This window comes from Agelaius tricolor, unplaced genomic scaffold, assembly GCF_023055355.1.
Source record: "Agelaius tricolor isolate 1412-34295 unplaced genomic scaffold, bAgeTri1.0.p SCAF_3, whole genome shotgun sequence".
Lineage (NCBI taxonomy): Eukaryota > Metazoa > Chordata > Aves > Passeriformes > Icteridae > Agelaius > Agelaius tricolor.
Genome location: NW_027269263.1, coordinates 42,646,965 through 42,669,205, shown reverse-complemented (window position 1 = coordinate 42,669,205; position 22,241 = coordinate 42,646,965). Strand labels below are relative to the sequence as shown.

General features: G+C 35.9%; 1 long non-coding RNA gene across 7 annotated transcripts in view; it reads left to right on the top strand.

The window, feature by feature from the left end:
• The first annotated feature begins 2,956 nt into the window (after window positions 1-2,956).
• Window positions 2,957-22,241, top strand: part of LOC139588371 (uncharacterized) — a 130,204-nt gene continuing 110,919 nt past the window's right edge. For 6 of the 7 annotated variants that reach the window (XR_011678654.1, XR_011678655.1, XR_011678653.1 and 3 more), the window contains exons 1-3: window positions 2,957-3,369; window positions 3,958-4,160; window positions 5,196-5,400. This is a non-coding gene — a long non-coding RNA (uncharacterized lncRNA). The remainder of the gene's footprint in view (window positions 3,370-3,957; window positions 4,161-5,195; window positions 5,401-22,241) is intronic. The other variant, XR_011678656.1, reaches the window with a different exon arrangement.

Sequence of the window (22,241 nt, the reverse complement as noted above, 5' to 3'; positions counted from 1 at the left end):
CATAGAACCAAAAATTAGTTTGTGTTGGAAGGGACCTTTAAAAGTCATCCAACTCTCCCTGCAATAATACAGGAACATCTTCAGCAGGATCAGTTTGCTGAAATTTCTGTCCAGCCTTGAAAGTTTCCATGGATGGAGCATGAATTTCCTTTACAAAAGAGTGAGACTTTCCATGTAAGCTTATTCTAAGGGAGATGTTTAAAAGAAACACAAAAATGCAGTCTAATTCTGCCTTGCCTCACTTTTGCAGCCACTCAAGGAACACACAAACTAGCCTTTTAGATCACTAAAGTTATCTGCCAAAAGCCCTTTGTCAGTAAGGGGAATGTTCTCTCTGCTCAGTAAATGTTATTGCTTGTCAACAGTTTATTTCATGAGGGAGAATCTTTCCCCTCAAACATAGTATTATACTTTCAACATGTCTCAATCTTCATTAATGTTTTAAAATAGTTATATTTTTCTTTTGCTTTGGACTAGTCACTTTTTAAATATTTTTCCACCATACATTTCTACTGGAAAGAATAAAAAAAAAGTTTCTTATCATTTTACTAGTGAGGATCAATCTGTAATCATCAAAATACAAATTAGAAGCAGAATAGTGCAGATATCTATATCAAAAGTATTACATGATATGGTTGTATTTGATGGGAAATAGCTGGATTGACAATCCAGGAGGGTCCAGGTCACTTCTAATTTTATGAACACATAGTATTAGGAGAGGTATTTATACTGACTATATTTATTATACTGTACCACTAGGTAGAGCATGTCTTAGCCTAGGTTTATTGTCTTACAGAGGTAACAGAATAAAGTATCTCCCAGAAGAACTTAATTTATGACTTCAGAACACTCCTTTGCAACAAGATTCCCTTTTTTAATATAAATATAAGCAAGTCAGTCCATAGTTACTGTACAGTGTAAAACCTTACAATTAGGTGGTGTGGAATCCTCACTAAAAAACAATGGTTCACTACTTTTCACAGCAGCTGATAGAAAAACAATATGCTGATAGGAGCATCATGGTTCTTGTGAGATGATAGAGCAAACAAACTTTTAAATTGACTGAGACGTCCTGTGAGAATCGGGTTCATGATACGCTGGTCTGTAGGAAATTGTGGGAATCTATAAAATCGGAGAGTTTTAAGAAGGTGGTAAAAAGACAAGCTTCAGATACAGTGGAATTGTCAACAGTGCTAAAACAGTAGAAAAAATATCTAAGCTGTAGAGAAGACAGGAGAAATAGAACAATAGAGCTGTGTAGTTTAGCTTTCTAAGTTGCAAAAAGTTTATCTAGTAGATACTAAGAAAGTCAAGTTTATGAATAGCGCTCTATGCGTTGTCTCTTATAAACAAGCATTGTATTCGAGAATAAGCAACCATTGTTTTAAGCAAAGCTACGTGTGTTTAAGATGATCCGATAGAACTACTGTCAGCATGCTTTTGCTCTATGGAATTGGCTAAGACAGATATACTGTATGTTGTAACATCAAGTTTTTTAGCCTGCTGCCTAAACTGCGAGCTGTTAGCATCCCTCCATTGCCATAACCATGTCATGAGACTGATGCTGAAAAATAAATAGCTCAAGACGCTTGTCACAGTAGCCCCGTCCCATTCATGTATATAAATTACCGGCACACAAAAACTAACTTAATTACTTCATTGAAGTTTAAGGAGTTTTAACAACTTCTTTTTTTTCCTGATTTTCTCTCCTGGCCTTCTCCCAGTAAACAATTTTAATATGCTATTAGACTGATGATCAAGTCAGATTTACTCATAAGCTTCTTAATCCTATTTAATCCCATGGAATTGTTTTCTTATAATAAAGAAAAGACAGTGCTTTTCCAAGCATGTCATGGTTTTAAATGCAGGCGTGATTTGCCCTGTAGTGAAGATATGATAAAGAAGTGACATTTTCTGCCATTGTATTTAAGAACCTACTATGTAGTTTGACTTTAGTATTCTGTTTTTATTATTTGGACTAATCTTTTGTTAGCTTGCTTACAAATTTTTGCTTGTACAGAGAGGCTAGTAGGGCTGCAGTGTCATTTCCTTAATTACAGCACTGGATTTTTTTCGTTGGATAGTTTATGAAGTCATTATCAGGCCAATGAACTCATTGTTCAAAGCAAACAGGATTAAAGTTCCACTGTGCTTCAACAATAAGAGACTTTCTTACCTCCCTTCAGAACCCAGAGTTTTGCCTATCTTCACCGGGATTTTGCAAATTAAATCCTGATTCTGACCTTGCATAAGACCAACATTTCCTATAGGAAAGTTTCAATAAATCCATCTCAACATTTCAGCTCTGACCTTCTCTCTCAGTGGAAGAAAGAACATTTCAAAAAATGTTAAGCAAATACCATGTGAAAATATGGGTATTTTTTTACCTTCAAATCAGGCAGAAAGTTGGAGCTTTGACTTTATGGGATGACTTTCTGTAGGACAGATAATGAAACTCAGATAAGGCTCTCCAGCTGCTTGAAATACAAAGGTAAGAATTTAAAACTTTTTTTTTCTTTTTTTTGCTTGACAACATGCCTGTAAAACAGAAAAAAACCCACATTTGCTCTTTAACCATGCTCAAAGGCACTGTTGTGAGGATCTTATTACAGTACTAAACCACATGATTGTAGTCAAGATGAGTGTAACTCTTCGAACAGAAAAGACCAATGGACATGATAGTGTTGGAAAAAATATTCTGCCAAAGGAATTAAAGAGAGGAATAAAAACCCTAAACATTTTGCTTTTGAAAATTGGCGTGATGAATCTCAGTAAAACATGCTTTTATTTCTCATGATTTTGATTTGGGGATTTAAAATTTTTTAGACTTGAAGATTTAACAACTTACTTTACCAACTCATATGACTACTGTCACATTTAAATGCCACTGATTTTCAGCATACTGTCAGAGACTACTATATCTAGAGGATCAGAATCTGTTTTACCTGTGATATCAGTCCTCGTTCATGTAGGCATGAGCTAAGAGATTTTCTTGCTACTGAACAAACAGTCCATGTTCACTGTAATTGCAAAGAAGATGAGACTGTCTGTGTTTGGGAGGAGAGTTAAAACTATTGCAGCTTTTCATGCCAGAAAAAATCTCCCTCTGTGTGAATTCAGTGTTGCTGGCAAAACCCCAGTCTGAAATGGGTTTTCTTACTCACTTAACATATTCTTCTGCTGTGAAGGAATAATTTCCAACTAAACATCTTACAGAAAGCTGCTTGCTGATTTTGCTAAGCACACTTACTGAAAATTAGTTCTTTTAATTGCCAAAAATACTTCTTTTCCAAATGTTTCTTACCTCGATTGTAGCCAGCAGGCAAGACATACACTGATGGGTAGAGGAGGTATGAATCAAGTCATGAGGTGAGTTATAACCTTTTATATTGCTTCTGAAATGAACAGATCCTCACAGGTATCAAATTAAATTAAAAATATAATTCTGTATGAATAATGTGTTAATGAGATTTCTGTTTCTGTTAATTTCCATCAGAATTGAATGTAATGATGAGGTAAAAACTACTTACAGTATATATGTAGTCTTGCACTTCTGATTGCACCTCAAATTATTGTTTTAGTAATGTACAGAATACATGCTTAAAAACTAGTTTTTCAAAAGCAGAACTTACCTGAACTATGTCATGCTTGAGTTCCAATGCTTCTGAGAGTTATGGAAAAGTGTAATACCTCATAACTATATTCTATAGTCTTCTGTTGGAACTATTTTCTTTTCATAAGTGTATGACATTTTTCTCAGATTGTATTAATATCTTTATAACTACTAGAAGGGAAAAAGTAGCTGAGATTACAGTGTCTCTGACAACTTAAGTTCTCCTCCCCAGAAAAGTTTTATACCTGTTAAAATCACATTACACTTAATGTAATGTGGTTACATTAAGTAACAGGGGAAAAAAAAGAAAAAGCCTTCTCTGTTTTTACTCTTCTATCTTTCAGTGTTGTGGATACCTGGTAACACTTCAGCAGGTGAAAGATCAATGGAAACATACACTTTGACTGTGACAGGCTTAGGATCCAGCCCTATGTACATGACTGGTTTTATTACTGAATTAATCTACTCCTCCTCTTTGAAAAGGATGACATCCCAGACATAGATTTGGTTTAACGAAATAAAAATAATGATAAAATCTCAAAACTCAGTAAGTACAATAATTTGGTAATTTTATACTTTACATTAAGGAGATCAATTTTATAATGGATATCAAATGTTAGCTAAAGTCTATGAATATATATATATAAATATAAAAATAGCTGTGAGATGTATATATATGTATAGGCATGTACGAATACATACATATATATATATATATATATATATATATATATACATATACACAAAGATTTCATTTGGATTGAATTTCATTTTGTGATCCTTTGCCTACCATTGTTAAAAGTTTGCTTTTTAATCAGCACTGCCAATACTAAAATGACTATTTTAAGTAGCACAGAGATGAATGACAGATTTTCCATGGCCAGACTGTGTATTAGTTGGCATTTAGATAAAAGCTGATGGTTGCTGAACTTTTGATTTTGAGATGTAATTGTCATGTTTCAAGAAAATCAAAATTAAAGGAAAGGGATGATTAAAAAATTAAGCTTTGTTAAGATGTTTAAACTAAAATGTATATACAGAAAAAATAAGAATGCAGCCCTAAAAGTTGTTGTGTAAAACCTGTTCCAGTGACTGCACTCAAATTATATGTCAGAATTACTGGATTAGAACTCTATAGGTGAAGAAATCTTCTCTTTGTTTGAATGTTTGCTTGGCTGTTGTTGAATGCAAGAACAAAGCAAACTTTTTATGCAAACTTTAAATTTGCATAATTTTTTCAATCCAAAACATTTGGGTAAACTACCAAATATCTTTAATTTCCCAATTTTTTCTAAACATCTTTGTTGATCTCCTGACCAGCTGCATTAATGAAGTTTGAATACGTGCCTGGTTACTCTTACCAGTCATTTTGATGAATAATATGGCTGCAAGCAATTAAAATTTTCATATAAAAAGGAGCTGGCTTAGAATTTGAACTTTCAAATGACTACCAACCAAGTTAAGAAGAAAATATCTTCTTCAGTACAACAGTATGGTTATCCAGGTATGTGAAATTGTGTAAAAAGCACTTAAAACAGGGAGTTAGATGACAGTTTTTCCAATTATTATCTTTTCTCTTCAGAGGTGTCTGCTGGAAAGGGAAGGTGATGATGCTCACAGACAATACTGGCAGTGACCTAAGGAAGGAGAAAATGCAACAGAAATAAATTCTTGTAAAAAACCAGCCTGACTTTAAAGTCTTTATCCAGAGAGCACATACAGACTTGTATTTTTAGTATCATCTGGCAGAGGTTAGCAGAAGAAAGATTCAGGAAGTAAAGATGAAGGTATGCTGGTTTGGGCTGAGGTAAATTTTCATCCCAGTGGCTTGTATGGGGCTGTGTTTTAGATTTGTGCTGAACACAGGATTGATAATAAAGAGATGTTTGGGGTTTTTTTATTGCTGAGAAGGGCTTACACAGAGCCAAGACCTTTTCTGCCACACTGTGGGAGAGACTGGGGGCTCACAGGAGGCTGAGAGGAGACACAATCTGGACAGGTGACCCAAACTGACCTAAGGGATATTCTGTATGACATGATGCCCAGTATTTAAAGTGGGGGGAAGAAGGAGGAAGGGAGGGGGACAGCCAGAGTGAAGGCATTTGTCTTCCCCAGTAACCATTATATGTGACAGGACTCTGCTCTCCTGGGGATGCCTGAACACCTGCCTGCCCATGGGAAGTGAATTAATTCCTTGTTTTGTTTTGCTTGTGTGCATGGCTGTTGTTCTCCCTATTAAACTGCCTTTATCTCAACCCACAAGTTTTCTACCTTTTACCCTTATGATTCAGTTCTCTCCTTGATGCTGCTGGTTGTGTGAGTGGCTGCATGGTACTTGGCTTCTGTCTGGCATTAAACCATAACAGAAGGTAAAAAGGAGTGTGGAACACATTGACATTTAAAGATATCAAGGATTCAAGGGTGCAGAATAATACCTAGAGCACAGACTTTTGGACTTTGATATTTCCCATGCATGCACGGCAGAGGCAGAGATAGTTGCAATTCTAACAGTTCAAGAGCAAATTTGCTGGACTGCAGTGATAGAACAAGAAGGAAAAAAAAAAAAAAGACAAAAAGGAAACAAACATAGATCAAATGGCAGAATCATTTGCAGGCAGAATGAGAGAGGGATGAGAGATAATCAAGCTCCACACAGCCAGAAAACAGCAGATATTTGTGACCACGAAAGAAGAACTCAAAAGGCAAGTTGCCAAAGCATATTCAGGAAATGGAAAGGTTTTGCTATCTGTCAGGTGTTATCTGAGAATAGTTCAGTCAAAACAAAATGTCTCACAGACAATTTTTCCTCTTACAAAGCTTTGGTTCAACTTCTAAATATATAGTTTACATCAGTATTAATGTCTCTGGTAGATTTCTGTTGAAATAGGTGAAAAGAATGAAGTTCATGTATTCAAATGGAAAAATACGGTAGAATGGAGTATGCATAGAGGCCTACACCATAGATTTTTAGCAAATTGTTGCAGTAAATGCCAGTGAAATTGATTCTGCAAACATACAAAAAAACTTGCAGAATTTCAGGTAGCATGCACTGACTTTATGGATCTTCGGAAAAAAACTGCTGAAGTCACCAAGGATTAATAGCAATTCAAAAAGCAAAAGAACTAGTCTCACATGGAGGGCTTTATGATAGGAATATTCTGTGGCATCCACAGAAAAGGAACTTCTCAAAAGACAAACATCATATCACCCAGCTTCAGGATTATGTGGATTATGTGTTGTTCACAGATGAGAAGAATTCTAAACTAAGTAATTATATAAAATTGTGTGAAGTAATGTAGAATCTGATGCTGATTCCCCAGGTGCTTTTGCTTTCCTCCTGCTTCTCATTACCTTTAAGTTTTGCCTCCTGCTGGAGGTAAACAGGGTAAGAGCAATCAGCCACTAGTCAAATTCAGAATGGCAAACAGCCATATTCTTACTACAGAATTTTTTGCTAACAAAGGTAACAGATTTGTTCAAGTTGCCACATAAAATATAAGAGTAGATGAAATATTTTCTTCTTTTAAATGTTCACTACAAAAGGGATGACAACACATGTTTGTAAGCTGAATGATCTACACCTCATCTTTCATTTTAAGATTTAACAATCTTGCACAGCTGAATCCATCCAACCAACAAAAAAAAACAAGGCCTCTAACAAAATCTGTTTCTTTTAAAGTGTGCTTTCAAGTTTCCTATTATCACTTGGACACTGAAATAAAACCAACAATTTTAGTGCTAGTCATTTCCCCCCCGCCTAGAAAAACCCACAGCACAACTCTTTTGTGGACTATATGGAATATTGAAATATTTCTGTATTCATAATCCTACAATATGTGCTAATTGAATAATACCACAATGAACACTACAATGATTTGTCTAAATTCTTTTTTTCCTTAGACAATATTGAAGACTTCTATGAATTTGAACAGAAATTTACAGACAGCAGTTTGCAAGGCTTAAGCTTAGTGCACAGAATTTTGCTTCAACAAGCCTTCTAAAATTGACAAAATATTTAACATCACATTTCTTATAGCAGTTTACACAGAGAAAGATATCAAAAAGAACGTACTTCTGATGAAGGTGACAAGTAATCTAATGAGCTTCCTGAGAAAGAAAAGAAAGTCCTTCAAGGATGACTGAACCAGCCTAACTTAGATATTTTCTAAGCTCTTTCTGAAAGAGGCTTTGTGTCTGTGTTGAGTGTAAAGAAAACGCAGTGGGAGAAACAAACCAAGAAAACCAGCCTCTGTGACTAATCTGCTTTGAGTTAAAACATATTGATTCAAAACTTTGTGGTGCAGTGTTTGTTCACTGGTCAAAGCCTGAAATGAGTACCAGAGCAATTCAGCTACAGAATACACATGACTTTGATTAACCATCAAGCTAACAGAGAGAACAATCCCATCCCCTCTAGAGAAGGGGGAAAGAAAACAATTTCTAGAACCTTTCAAATCAGGCAGTAAGTCTCTTCTGTCCTCTAGCTAATAAGCTACTCTCTGCATGAATCCTCTTTTTGACTGGAAGCCTTTTAAATCTGCCAGCTGGAAAACAGGCTTCCATGTGGCTTCTCATCTCTGGCACCTATTTGTCTTGACAAACAGGGCCAGCTGCACTTCTGGGTCTTTAAAGAACTGTGTGGCCTCATATATTTGCCCCACGTATATCGCTGCAGTTAATGAAGATGCTTTAACATCCCAGCAGAGGATTCACCTAGTGCAGAAACTACCTTGTACTTGCACAGGCCTTTCTATAGCTCTCCTTCATGCAGAGTATAACAAGGAGATTTACCTTAAACTTTCAAACCTGTAGACATTCAGCTCATTTGAAAAGATAGTTACAACATACCATCTGTTCTCAGTCAAAGCAAAATCTAAACAGAATAAAAATAACTTTAAAATCATCTTTCTGCTCCTTCTGACATCTCTTGAGGTTGAGCACAGAATTAGACCTCCATGTTATTTATACAGCATTCTGAGGCAAGCTGGATGCTTTGTAGATCAAATGCAATGACATTTTCTCAGACTTTAGAAGATAGTTTAATTTTAAACTAACTGCAAGTTATAAAAACTGAATAAGTGAGGAGCGAAGGAGGAAAAATGTTACACTAATATAAAGAAAATTTAAACAGACCCATGCTTTGTAATTATCCTGTAATAATTCTGCTCACAATTTTTGTTGTAGTTTATTTTTAACATACTCTCTTCTAGGCTGAAGGTAAAAAAATTGCCCTTTATATTATCTCTGTCCATGATTTTGTGGCATCCTGAATTGGCATTTCTCTCCCTTTTATTTAATTTGAACATAAGAGCTCACAAGATTTAACATCACGTTTGTGTTGATCTTTATACCACATCAGCTACTCCTATTCCTCTCTTGGCTGCTAATAAGGGTTCAATCCATCAGACATTTCAAAGTGTGCAACAACTGAGCAAAACAGATTGGTTATGCTGGATTGGCTGCCAATAAGAAGGACATGACCACTATGAAGCTCTGGTAGATGTTTTATGCTGGTAGATATATACCCCAGTGCTTGCTGTTCACTCGGACATAGTGACCATCATTGTCTGCTTGATCAAATTCCCATCACGGAAGAAAGTGTAGGACTGCAGCACAATTACATTAATGTGTGAAAGGATGTGTGAGTCATGAACCAGTGTCTTGAGCCTTACATTATGAACAACACCTGGCACGCCTGTAGTGTTACAGTGCACGTTTATAGCAAGTTATGGAAGACTGGATCCCCAAAAGACCAACCATGCATACATGATATACCAATCCACAATATAGCGATAATTTCTAACAACCTATATTTATTAATATCTTCTGCATAATTGGAGAGCAGTTGACCACATGACAATAAAAAAGTTGTGATACTTGTAAAATGGGAACTCCTTGAAAATGTCTTTTCTAAAGCAGTTTTACAGACTGTGATGAGAAAGTACCTCTTCAATATTGTTTTCTGCATAGCTTGGTTCAAAATCTCAGTTAATAGAGTATTCTTGAGCTTCTTCAAAAATTAAGTATGTCTGAGATGTTGTAAAGATTCCGTAATAAATATACCAGCAATCCTATGGCATAGACTCCTCTTTTTCTAAAATACCTTGATATATGCCAAACAAAGAACATTAAAAGGCAAAATACAGTCTTGTTTATGCATTTTCATGCACACTTAATGTGTAAGCCAGTTGGAAAATTTCACTTCCCACATTTTAATATCTTAAAAATGGCTTTTTTTCTTCCACATAGCCCTATCCCCTTCACCGTCCCATCACCCCCCACCCTGGCCCAGGGAAGGATTTCCAAGTCTTTTACAAAGAACTGAAAGCTAAAATACTTTGATCTAGAAATTCCACAGCTGTATTCTCTGGAACTTTTATTTTGAAGTACCCCATGTTTGAATTTCCATTTTAGACCCTTAGTCAGGCTACTGTTTGTAATGCTTTTATGTGTTTTCTCTTCATTGAGTGTAACATGTGACATGACTTTAACTATATCACAGGAAAGGAAATCTGGCAGAGGAGTAGAATTTATGTACAATCACTAATATTTAAAGGTTCCCTTCTCCTCCAGCATGGCTCTAAACAGTTTTCACGACTCAGCTGCAGAAGAAAGATAGAAAAGAGAGTGAGACATTTTGCCGTAGTATAAAAAAATTGACACTAAAATAAAGAAAGGAAAACACTTCCTTTAACTATGAGGTTAAGCTATGAGAAGAGAATTTATTAATTTTTTCTTTTACCTCTCAATGCATTTCAGCTAACAGAAAAGTTGAATCTTTCCAGTCTTTTTTCTAACATAGACATAATTTTTATGAATCTTGAAGGTTACAGTGGCCTTTGACCATAGAACTATGATAAAATAAGTGACTAATCAGTATTCATTCAACTTTGTTATACTTACTAATTGTTATGATACTACTTGCTGTTTCAGTAGTGATATTCATGCAATGCAATTTACAAGTTATTTATTTCACACACAGTGTTTGCAGCATTACCCAGAACACAGTGACTTTAACTGAACTGTTTCCAAATGTCACCACTTACTAAGGACATGTCAAGAGATAAAGGTGAATCCATGATAGATGAGCAGATATAAAGGTGCTTAATTTCCTGTCAAGCTGCACTAAAAAGTCCATACAACAAAAGTCCATACCCACTCACCACTTCTGTCTCAATCTCCCTCTTCATTCAAAAAATGTATCCTCTTTCTTTTCAAATTTCCTTTTGTTTCTCTTTTTGGTATTCACTTTTAACAAAAAGACAGGTATCAACCTTTTGAGGAAAGATCTTGACACAAGTCAAAGATGTTTAAAAATGGAAAACATTCTTTGGGTGAGAAAGACACTAATTTATACCAGTTTTATTGCAGTGAGACAAGACAAATCTTGTGAAATTCATATTTGCTATGAACTTAGAAATCTGACATGTAACTTAAAGCACTTTTCTCAGAACAAAGACAAGACATATTTGAACTGTAGGCAACATCCTCTTAACAGTGGATAGTAATAGAATTTTCTAAGTATTGTAGTACCAAAAGAATCAGCTTGCTCTCAAATGGAAAAAAAATACCCCTAGGAAAAGGAAACATGTCCTTATTTTTCTGTAGGATTACAGTTGGTTTTTTTTGCTGGAGAAAAAGGTTTTACTAATTGCAGTGAAATATAGCAATCAAACTGACAATATATTGCTGTCTGTGATCTTCTCACAGATAATATTACTGTTTGAACACATTTGATATTTGAAGTTATTCACCAACTGAAATCCCAATTTATATCTTCATTGTCATAATTTGTATTTTAGTAATTCCATAATGGAGCAAACATATTTGCTTGGAAATACCTTTTTAAAAAAATAAAACTTCCACCATAAAAAATATGTTTTTTTAACTGAACACTCCATTAGAAACCACAATCCCCAAAGTGAGGAGCAGGAGTAATTTGCTCCATGTGTTGATCTGTGACATATCAGTTCAGTTCTTCAGGAGTGAGTCAAGTTCCTCAACCTATCAAGAAAAAAATATTTATGTAGGTTTCTATTTAATCACCCAATAATTGTTAAAAAAACCCCAAGAAAATGTGCTGGTTTTTTTTTATTTTCCTCATGATATTGCTACAGAGTGCAAGAAGCTACATAGGCAAACAGTGAAAGTCAGTTCAAGTCCTAAAGAGCTCTCAGTCAAACACTACTCTTCTGTGACAGCAAAAGAAGGTTCTGTCTGAAACCATTTAGTTCCTCAGCTTTAGTTAGATGAGAAAGTAACCATTAATCTATTTTCTGGTGTGGTAAATTTAGACAAGAAGGAGAAATGGAGTGACTTCATGAGGCTGAGGAAAGTTGATGAAATTAAGTGGGAGCATATAGTTAATTGGGCTTAACAAAGAGGTCAGTGCTGTAAACATAATTCTGTACACCCATTGTACATAACTGAGTTATGGGAGTATTTTGTATCCAAAGTTCAAACTGCTTTATTCAGACAAGGAGCTTTTGTTTGAGAGGTTTCTCTTTCTGACTAAATGAACACAAATGACATTACAAGTAATTGCCATTAAGAATTTTGAAATCACCTTCTATGTGTTTTCTTTACATTTGCAGAAAATATTATTTTTCTTTCTGTCAACATTTATAGTAGCGTATTCAGCTGAAAGAGTATCCATTGACATGAACTAATGGAGGTGAGAACACAGCTTTCAAATTCATTTTAATCTTGAGACTTTCCCTCTCTGAGTACTTGATTTGAGTGAAACTTTGTTTGTAATATTTCAGATTAAATGAAAATTTTTTGCTCTTGGAAAATATTAGTGGCACACAAGGACATACCTTTTTATGGGTTACAGCTTCACATATATGAGCATTGCTACAATGTGTTTGACCTGTTCATATTATTTTAGGTAAATAGTGGAGTAACATTTAATTTATTTCCAAGTGCTAAAAACAGGAACACTGATCAAATATATGCGAAAGTATGTCCATTTCTGCATGAGAATAAGGCTTGCAAGTTGCTGCTCAAAATTTGTCTTTTGCCCATGTTGTGATTTGCATTCTTAATGCAGGTCATAGGTGTCCTGTAAATTTGTCAGTATTTTCATGGGTGCACATTGTAACAAGTGTGGCAACCGAATGGTTAAATACATGTCAGATACAAATTTTTAATTGAATACAAATGAGGGAAAGAATCCCTCTCTATGTCTAGCTCTTTGGTGTAACTAGGAACATGATTCAGTGGTAAATTAAGCTACAAGAGGAATAGAAAACTTTCAGGCTTCCCAAAATTAAGTTCCTATGAACACCCATTCTTCTGCACAAGTAAGGAAGATTAGAAGTCACAAGCAAACCAAATCCAGTGATTAGATAGAAAGAAAACAGCCATTAGTAATGCCTTTTGGGAAAAGGTGTATAGCATCTTGTACAGATATTAAACTGTGGAATGACACCAGGGAAAGTAATGTTCATTTCTATTCAGTTCTGTGTTTAAAAGCTGTGGTTTGATGCTTGCCAGTAATCCATACATTTATGCCCATGGTACTGTATTAACGAATAGACCCTGGGAATTTAACTTCTTTTGTTCACGTAGTCATAAACTTTAAAACTGATACTAAAGATGTTTAATATTTAAAATATTACATATTTGCCCGAGATTGTAAGCAAGGGTCGTGTTTAAACAGGATAATTATCATACAATCATAGTTTGGAAGGGAGGGGACCTTAAAAAGATTGCCTTGTTCCAATCCCCCTCTCATGGGCAGAGACACCTTCCACTAGACAGGTTGCTCAGAGCCCCATCCAAACTGGTCTTGAGCACTTCCAGGGGTGGAGCATCCACAGCTTCTCTGGGAAACTTGTTTCAGTGCCTCACCACCTTCACAGTCAGGAATTTCTTCCCTAATGCCTAATCTAAACCTACTCTCTCTTGGTTTGAAGCCATGCCCTCTTATCCTATTACTGAATGCCCTTATAAAAAGCCCCTCTCCAGCTCTCTCAAAGGCCTCCTTCAGGTACTGGAAGGCTGCTCTAAGATTTCTCCTCCAGATTGAATATCCCAACTCTCATTCTGATTTCAGAGGAGATGTGGTCCAGCCTTCTGACCATCTTGGTGCCACTCCTCTGGACTCACTCCAGCAGGTTCTTGTCCTTCTCATGTTGGAGGCCCCAAAGCTGGATGCAGGTGGGATCTCTCCAGAGCAGAACAGAGGTACAGAATCACATCCCTCAATTTGCTGGTCATGGTTCTTTTGATACAGCTGAGGACACATTTGGCTTTCTGGGCTGTGAGCGCACATTGCTGGGTCACATTGAGCATCTTGTCAACCAACATCCCCAAGTCTCTTTCCTCAGAGCTTTTTTCAATCCATTCTTAATTCCCATAATTATATGGGGAACAATTTAGCCTAATACCCTTCTAAGACTATTCATTATGGATTAATTGGAAATGCTATTCCAGAGAGTCTGCTTTGAGATTTGCCAAAAGTGAATTTTAATCCAAAATGTGTGGGTGTTACTTTTCTTTGATTGTTTAAATCCCCCATCACATGCCACTGCATAGCATTATTACCGCTTCTTGCTTCCCAGCAGCAACTTGATGCCATCCAATTCTCCAAGAGAATTTTAAATATTTAGAATACTGTCCAAGTATGAACTCATCTGGAACACCAAGAACTACAATTAAACTAATTAAACTCTTGCAATCTGGCATTTCAAATTATTGCAAATAGGTAGAAACCTTTAGCTGAATGACAAAGTCTGTAACACAATGCATTCCCTTTTGTTAATTGCAGTTTATATTGTCAAGATTTTAATGAGCTGATGAACTTGTTCTCCAGCACTATTCAACAAATTATGTTGTGTTTATAAGTCCATAAATTAGTATATTGAGTAAGAAAAAAGCCATTAAATTCATTGCATACTTTTCTTCTACATGTATTGCATGCAAATAAGACCAGCTAGAGGAGATTCTGTGGAACAGTCATTTCTACTGGGGCAAAATTATAATTATTTTTCTCACTTCCATATCTCCTTTAAGTCATAAATATAGGAAAAGTATTGAGATGCTAGTTTGCTATTTAGGACTTGAATAAACAGGAGCTAATTTTCTAATGGTTAGAAAGTAAAAGAATGCAAAAAACAGACAAGTCAAAATCAAAGACAAGACCAGTCATATGTAGCACCAGTACAGGATCAGGCCCTTTGTCATTCAGCTTTATACTCTGTGTCAAAGTCATCCAATATTTATAATTTTTTCCTCTTTAAAATGGTCACCAATACTATCTCACTTGCACCCAATATATTCACATCTCATAGCTGAACAGGCTTATTGCTCTCAGTTTCTGACTACTTTGAAAGTGTGAACTGTTTAGCGAGACATAAGTGGTATGCCAAGAGCCTGAAGCATCAGCTCTGAAAGCACAGGCTGCTTCACTGATCGCCTGCAGAGTCCCAGATGCTGGGTCTATGTTACCGTGTAGAGCAGCCCTCAGGGTAGCCGCAAGGCCAGAAGAGCTTGCCATCTACCTTGATTGCTTGTTCAGTCATCCCAAAGGCGAGCTCTGGGGCAAACCTGCTGATACTCCTGGATGGCACTGGGAATTGGTGATGTACCCAGCCCATCAGCAACAATATTTGCACATATCCTTTAGATAGTCTATTTGCCATTTCATTGACATCAAGTAGGGGAATATAGAAAATAGTCTGGGGATTATTCCTTGAAGATGCCCTCAGGTTCTTCCCAAAAGGACTCAAAATGTTTGCTATCATAAGGGCAACAGGGACTTTAGGAAACCTTAATTTCTACTGCGTATAAAAGATAAAATGAATGCAAAATATGTACCTCTTATTTACAGGAAATCTGAAGTTTTCACTTTAACTACACATGGAGGTATCCACAGAACAGATGAGTCTGAAATAATGAAATTATTCTATATAATTTAAAAATATTATCTTTTTGAAAAGCATGGTGCCGTGATTCAAAGGGAGTTATACTCAACCCATTGATGATGCATGTATTCCTGGCCTGATAAAGCATAGTGCATAAGTTAATGTCAACCTTTAACTACTGATGAGGGTGACATGGTGAAGGTACTCTAAGCTTACACATTTTATTTCATAACTTAGAAAAGATAGGGACAGTCATGAATAACTACTGCAACTCATACAGTTCACTTAAGCCTAGCAACATCCTTTTATTGCCTGCTCAGATGTGAATTTACCAGAGCAAGGAACCTGCAGCAGTTGGGCTTTGGTTTTGCCTCTCTGTGCCCTGAAGTTATACCTTTGTAGTTCCTTTTCTTGCTGTCTCCCCCTGTATCTTCTTTCAGAGAAAAAAAACAATGGGATTAGAGCACATTTTTTCCTCTGGAATCAGACAAGATCAGAAGTGCATATGAGCTTGAAATAAAATAAAAAAAAAATAAAAAAAACCCCCACAAAAAATACAAAAAAAACCCCACACATAAAACAAACAAACAAAATAAAGGGAGCTGGAAGTGCAGTCTATGTAGGTATGCCACTAAAGGCAACAACTAATTCAAAAAGACAATTGATTAAGTTGATCACTGCACTGGTTCCATTGGCTCCATTCCTTCCTTTGTCCTACCTTGTGATAAGCATCATGCTAGAAGAGGGTTCTGGATTCAATAAAAGCACAACTCCAAGAGACAGCCCTCAGGCTGGACCTTTTGAGAAAATAAAAATCCAGACCTCAAATCCAATAATTTATAACCAGAATAAGAATAAAATATTTTTCAATGAAAGATTATTTTGGAACACCCATTACCACAATAAGAATATTCTGTGGTTAGTTTGCATTATGAGACAATAACATGCTGCTTTCTTTTTCTTTTTTCACTTTTACTAAATGCTATTATTGTGGTGCATAATATTTTGGCATCTCTAAGGTATCTGACAACACAAAATGGCACTTGATTTAAACTCAGAATATTTGAAATTAGGAAGGCGTAAATAATATATCTTAAAAATTACTTACTGGAGGATCCAATGCTTTAAGTGTTGCAAGGGAGCTCTTCATAAATACTTCTGGTTAAGTGTCCTCTGCTATATTAAATAAATCCTCTTTGTAAATAACCTAGGCAATGCTACTGAAATCATTGTGGTTAAATGTACGGACAACAGATTGCAGGTTCAATGGATAGTGATGTTCACCACAGCTACAAAGGTGATTGAAGCTCTTGAAGACGTGGTTGCTTCATTTCTGTTAGAAAGTGTCCTGTTACATTGTATCTGGTAGCTTATTAAAGTGTCTATATTTACAAAACTGAATGTTTAGACTTTTAAAGGAGTGAGTTGAATTATTTGATGGTTATGTTAGATGATTTTCTCATGTATTCTTAATGTAATGCTTGGTGAAATTTACCACTGAAAATCTTTCAAAAGTTGAATTATCTTGCTCCATGGTTACAGTAAGCAAGTCTTGTGGTGGAATACCATTTATTCTTATGATATCCACCGTTCAACAAATCATTAGCAAAAATTCAAATTAATTCTAAAATGATCCAGAAACTGTGAGAAAGACTTCAACTGTATAGCTTCATAAACTAATACAGCAATCTATAAGAAAAGAGATTAAGAAATTAACTGGATCAAAGAATGTGAGTGCTTAATTATGGAGAAAATATTTAGATGGAAGGAGAAAAGCTTTCAACCTTACTAAAAAATGAATAAAAAGTTCAGTAGTTGGAAAGGAATTTTAGAAAATTCATCTCTAAAGTGAAAAATTCCTAATAGTAATACAGTTTATTACTGAAGATTGTATCTTCAGGATTGCTTGCACTCTCTAAAGCAAAACTTGTGACAACTTGAGGGCTGTAAATATGGGCATTTCTTCTCATTCTTGTTCTTCTGCTCAGTTTATATTCTGAGTGATTTATCCAAGTACATTTAATTGATGGTGTTTCATCACCATTTGTAAGGAAAATGGCTTTAATCAAATTTCTTGCTTTATGCCTGTTCTGGTTGTGTATTTTGGCTTCTGATTTTATGAGGGTTTTTATTTGGGTGAGTTTTAATATCATAGAAGGTGTCCTGTTTGTAAATGACCAGACAAGCCTCTATTTGGCTCATTTAATTGTCTCTTTGTTGGCCTCACTAATCAGATCTGACTACTTGTATAAGCATTGTCTGTGTCCAAGAAGCAACCAATGCTATTTCGTTTACTTGTACATAATTTTTTTTGTCATCCTCACATCAGGGAAATCATATCTGCACAGCTGGTCTTAGCTGGATCTGTTCTGGTCACTTTTCTGTCTTGTTTTTCTTTGAACCAGACACCAGTTTATGTCCTGAGAATCTCATGTCCCTTTCTCCAGAAAAAGGTGTTCTATTCCCATTGTTTTATACTGCCAGAATCTCTACACAGATATTCAGATTTAAAATCCTATTTGCTTTGAACTCAAGGACAACAATTTATTTCCTCAATTGGCCTCATGCAAGTAAAATTCAGAAATATTCTACTAAGGTGTATAGCTAAAAGACATGCATCACATAAGCATAAACACATTAGATGTTCAGACATTTTAACTAGACATGTTTGCAGCTGCACTTGCATTTGCATATTTTCTGACACTTTGCTTGTATTTACCACTCAAACATGGTTTTCCTCAAGGTTTGGAGACAACCAGGACTGACTTTCAAACAAAATTGTATGTGTATCCCTGATAGACATATAGCACTAATAAAGGGATTATTTTTGCTCTAAAATAAGTTTATACAGTAGGCAAAGTCCTTAAGCCAGTCCTTAGCTTACTGTGTCATTAATATATAATGTGACAGGACCAGTATCAAATATAAAATTAATTATGCATGCAGATGAACTTTTAATTTAGTTACCCTGGATTACAGGAAGGTTAACAGAATTACAATGAAGCTATTACAACTGAAGTGAAAATAAGATGCATTTTCATGTTGCTGGTTTAGAGACCTGGCTTTAGCAGTATTCAAATCCTGCTCCAACTTGATTCATTCACAGCAAATGAGCTCAAAGTAACACCATAAAATGTTTTTGCACTCTCTCTGGGCTTTATACAGCTGCTTTATGGTTTGTTTTAATAACAAACATTTTTACTGTTGTGGTGTGTAATAAGTATGACAGACCACATCCTGCAGCCTGCAAGGTATGAGGCTGAAGAGGTTCTGTATGAACTGAGGAGATGAGGTAGTCTGTGTAGGACTAGAACTCTGAGGCCCATTTGTCTTCATATATAGCTTGTTTCTGTGTGACAATCAATAGATAATTTGCTTTAGGGGCAAATATTCCTTTATGAACAATTGCCAAGCTTTTATCATAGGATTCATCTCACCTGATTAATTTCTTTTCCAGTGCTAACAGAATTCTATTACTTTGGTAAAATCAGATACATTTGTGACCTACATTATGTCAAAAGCTGAATTTTTCTTCCTACAAGGACATTAGAGGAAGGTGTAGGTTAGGATAAATATATGAGCCATACTGTGAAAATTATTATTTTCTTGACTGGGGTGTTGAAGATCCTTAATATTAAGCAGACCTCCATTTCTACATAGGGATTTAAGCAAACAGAGCATACATATTGCCTTTGCATGACAAAGTCTTGGCAGCAGGGCAGATTGCAGAGTGGCGTTTGTGAGAAGATTCCAGAAGCTGTCCCTGTGTTGGAAGAAGACCCTTCCAATAGGGTCCAAGATGAGGAGGTAGAAGAGTTAAGAATTGAGTTGAGCCCAGGAAGAAAGGAGGGCTGAGGGAAAGATGTTTTTAGTTTAATTATTATTTTTTATCCTACTCTGTTTACCAATAATTGGCAATAAATTGAATTCATCTCCCCAAGCCAAATTTGTTTTGCCTGTGACACTAATGGATATGTCAACTCACTGGCTTATCAGCTTATCATTGCATTTTCTCCCTCTGTCTTGTTGATGGAAGAGGAGTGCACCTGATGTCCGGTCAAGAACAATCTACCACAGAAAGAAGAGGTCTCTCACTCTCCTTTAGAAATCTCTCAACTCTTTGTTACTGGTTACATATACATCCAGAGAGTGAGGCAGATTTGGCTTTAATGCCCTTTGTACCATAAAGAAAGTTCAGTTCACATTTGTCTTCCTAGAAGAACGGGTCATGTAAAAGCATACAAAAAAATTGTTTTCCAAATTTTCAATTTTATCCCTTTCCTCTGACATCAGGATCCCAGAACAGAATTTGGAATTCACTGAGTAAGAGAAAAAAAAAAAAAAAAAAAAAAGAACATGCTATAACCCAATAAGTGAAGAACTTAACTGGCTTCTGTCTAGTCCATATCTTACTTAAAGACATTTGGAGATTAGACGTCAGAATCCTTTTTGCAAGGTGAAGGTTAAATTCCTTGAAATGTTTCATTAAACACTATGTTGAGATCCCTAAATATATTCTATCTTTTCTACAGAAAATTTAGAGGTTTTAGACTCTGTTCCAAAATACAAGACTGGCATTTAACAAACCAGTTAAGCAGAGCTTAAGAGCCTAGTTCAAGACTGATTTGAGAGAATACTAGCTAACCTACCATGTAGCCTGAGATACTTTGGATGCTTGAAATAAGATTTATTTGCCTGTATATTTGTATTTAGTGCAAATTTAGATATGCGAAAGTGTCCTATTTGGTTTATGTTTGCCTTTCTAAAACTCTCTTGAGCCTTTGTGGCTGATACCATGTATCAAATTTGCCAGCCCTAAGAGAACAACTTGTACAACTGGACAGCTGAAAGTGGGAGATGAATAAACTGAATCCAGCTTTTAGGATCAAGGAGAGAAATTTCTCTGAGTACATGTAGTTGTGTTTGTAGGATCCTAAAGGTAAGTGGTGGATCATTTGGTTTATAATTATCCAAGGATCTAAGCCCAAAGAAACAGACTTTCTTAAATCATGCCTACCTTACTAACGCTTAAAAACACTTAAATTGAGTGCAAATTTTCAGCAGGTTTCTGCTAAAGTGTTTCATGTATTAGAAAGTCTAGCTTTAATATTCACCTTCAGCCAGTTTACAGATGAAAATAAAATGTCAAAGAGAAGCTCAAACTGTAGGACTGCCATTCAGAGGAATCTTAACAAGCTGAGGAAAGGGGTGAAGATGAACCTCATGAACCTGATGAAAGAAAAATTTTAGGTCCTGTATCTGAAGAGGAATAAATCCACACACCAGTAAACAGTGGAGGCTGATTGTCTGCAAAGGAGCTTTGCAAAAAAGAGTCTAGTGTTCCTGGTGGACCATGAATTGACCACGAATCACAAGTGTCCCATGAGTGGAAAAAAAGGGCTACAGCATCCTAGGCAGGAAATGCATTTCTAGCAGATAGAAAGAGGAGATCCTTCTCCTCTGCTCAGCACTATTGAGCGTGTCCAGCTGTGGGCTCTCTGGCAGAAGAGTCCTGTACATGCTGGGGACAGCCTAGTGCAGGACCACAAAGAGGTTTATGGGACTGGAGCACCTTTCATGCAAGGGGAGCTGAGACATGTAGGAGAGTTCACTTTGCAGAAGAAGGTTTGGGGCAAGAGGCTGGTGCAGGTCTTGCCAATGTTTATAAATATTTGATGGGAGTGAATGAAGAAGTGGGAGCCAGATCCTTCTCAGTGGTGCCCACTGAGAGTACAAAAGGCAAGAGATAGAAACTGAAAAGCTGTAAAATTTCATATTATCATAAGAATAAACAAGTCCAGCGCTGGAAGAGATTGTCCAGAGAGGCTGTGCAGTTTGCATCCCTCAAGATGTTCAAAACCTGAGAGGACAGAGACCTGGGCACCGTGCTTAGTTCATAGTACACTATGCAAGGGTGTGAGACTCCATGGTGTCCAAAGGCCCATTAGGACCTCAACGATTTTGTGATCCTACTAATCAGATACTTAACTTAATCAGTGGACTTTTTAAACTGAGCCAAATGAAGCCTTAATGGAGAATGTATATTCTCTTATCACCAGCTGAACTGCACTAGATTAGCGAATATGTCCTGCTGTTTGATCAGTCATCTGTGTTTTAAAACTGTTTCTGTGGGAATGAAAGCAATATTTCAAGAACTTTCATCATTTAAATAGCACAGAGAAAAAATACTGTAGAGAACAATATTTCATTGGCAGATGTTTGACTTTGTGATTTATGGAATAATTTTTAAGCCAAATTTATTATTATATCAACAAAAGAAAAACACAAACAACAACTTGCTCTAGTAATTTGTTATACCATGGAGTGGGTCTCTTTAATATTGAAAAACTGTATAAGTAATGACATCTTCTATTAGTATTAGATCTGTATTTATAGTACAATTGCTGTTACTGCTGTTATGTTTTATACTATACTTGTCTATGAAAGTTGGGAGGTGTTAATCAACTGAACAATGCTGGTTTAGCAGGCATGAGATAATAAAAGTACAGGTTGATAACAATCATTACTTTAGAACTAATAAAATCTGTTGTGTGTAATTTACCTATAAAAGTTAAAGCTCACTGTAATTGGTCTGTCATTTTTTATTACTGCAAAATATGCTCCTGTTCTCACTATAAGAGTTGTTGTTGTAAGGCAGTTTGTAGGTGCCATAGCCTGGCTCAGTTTGACTTCTTAGAAAAATTATAGATGTCATCTCTAGGAGAAGAAAATCAGAATGGGCCATATATGCTCTTTGT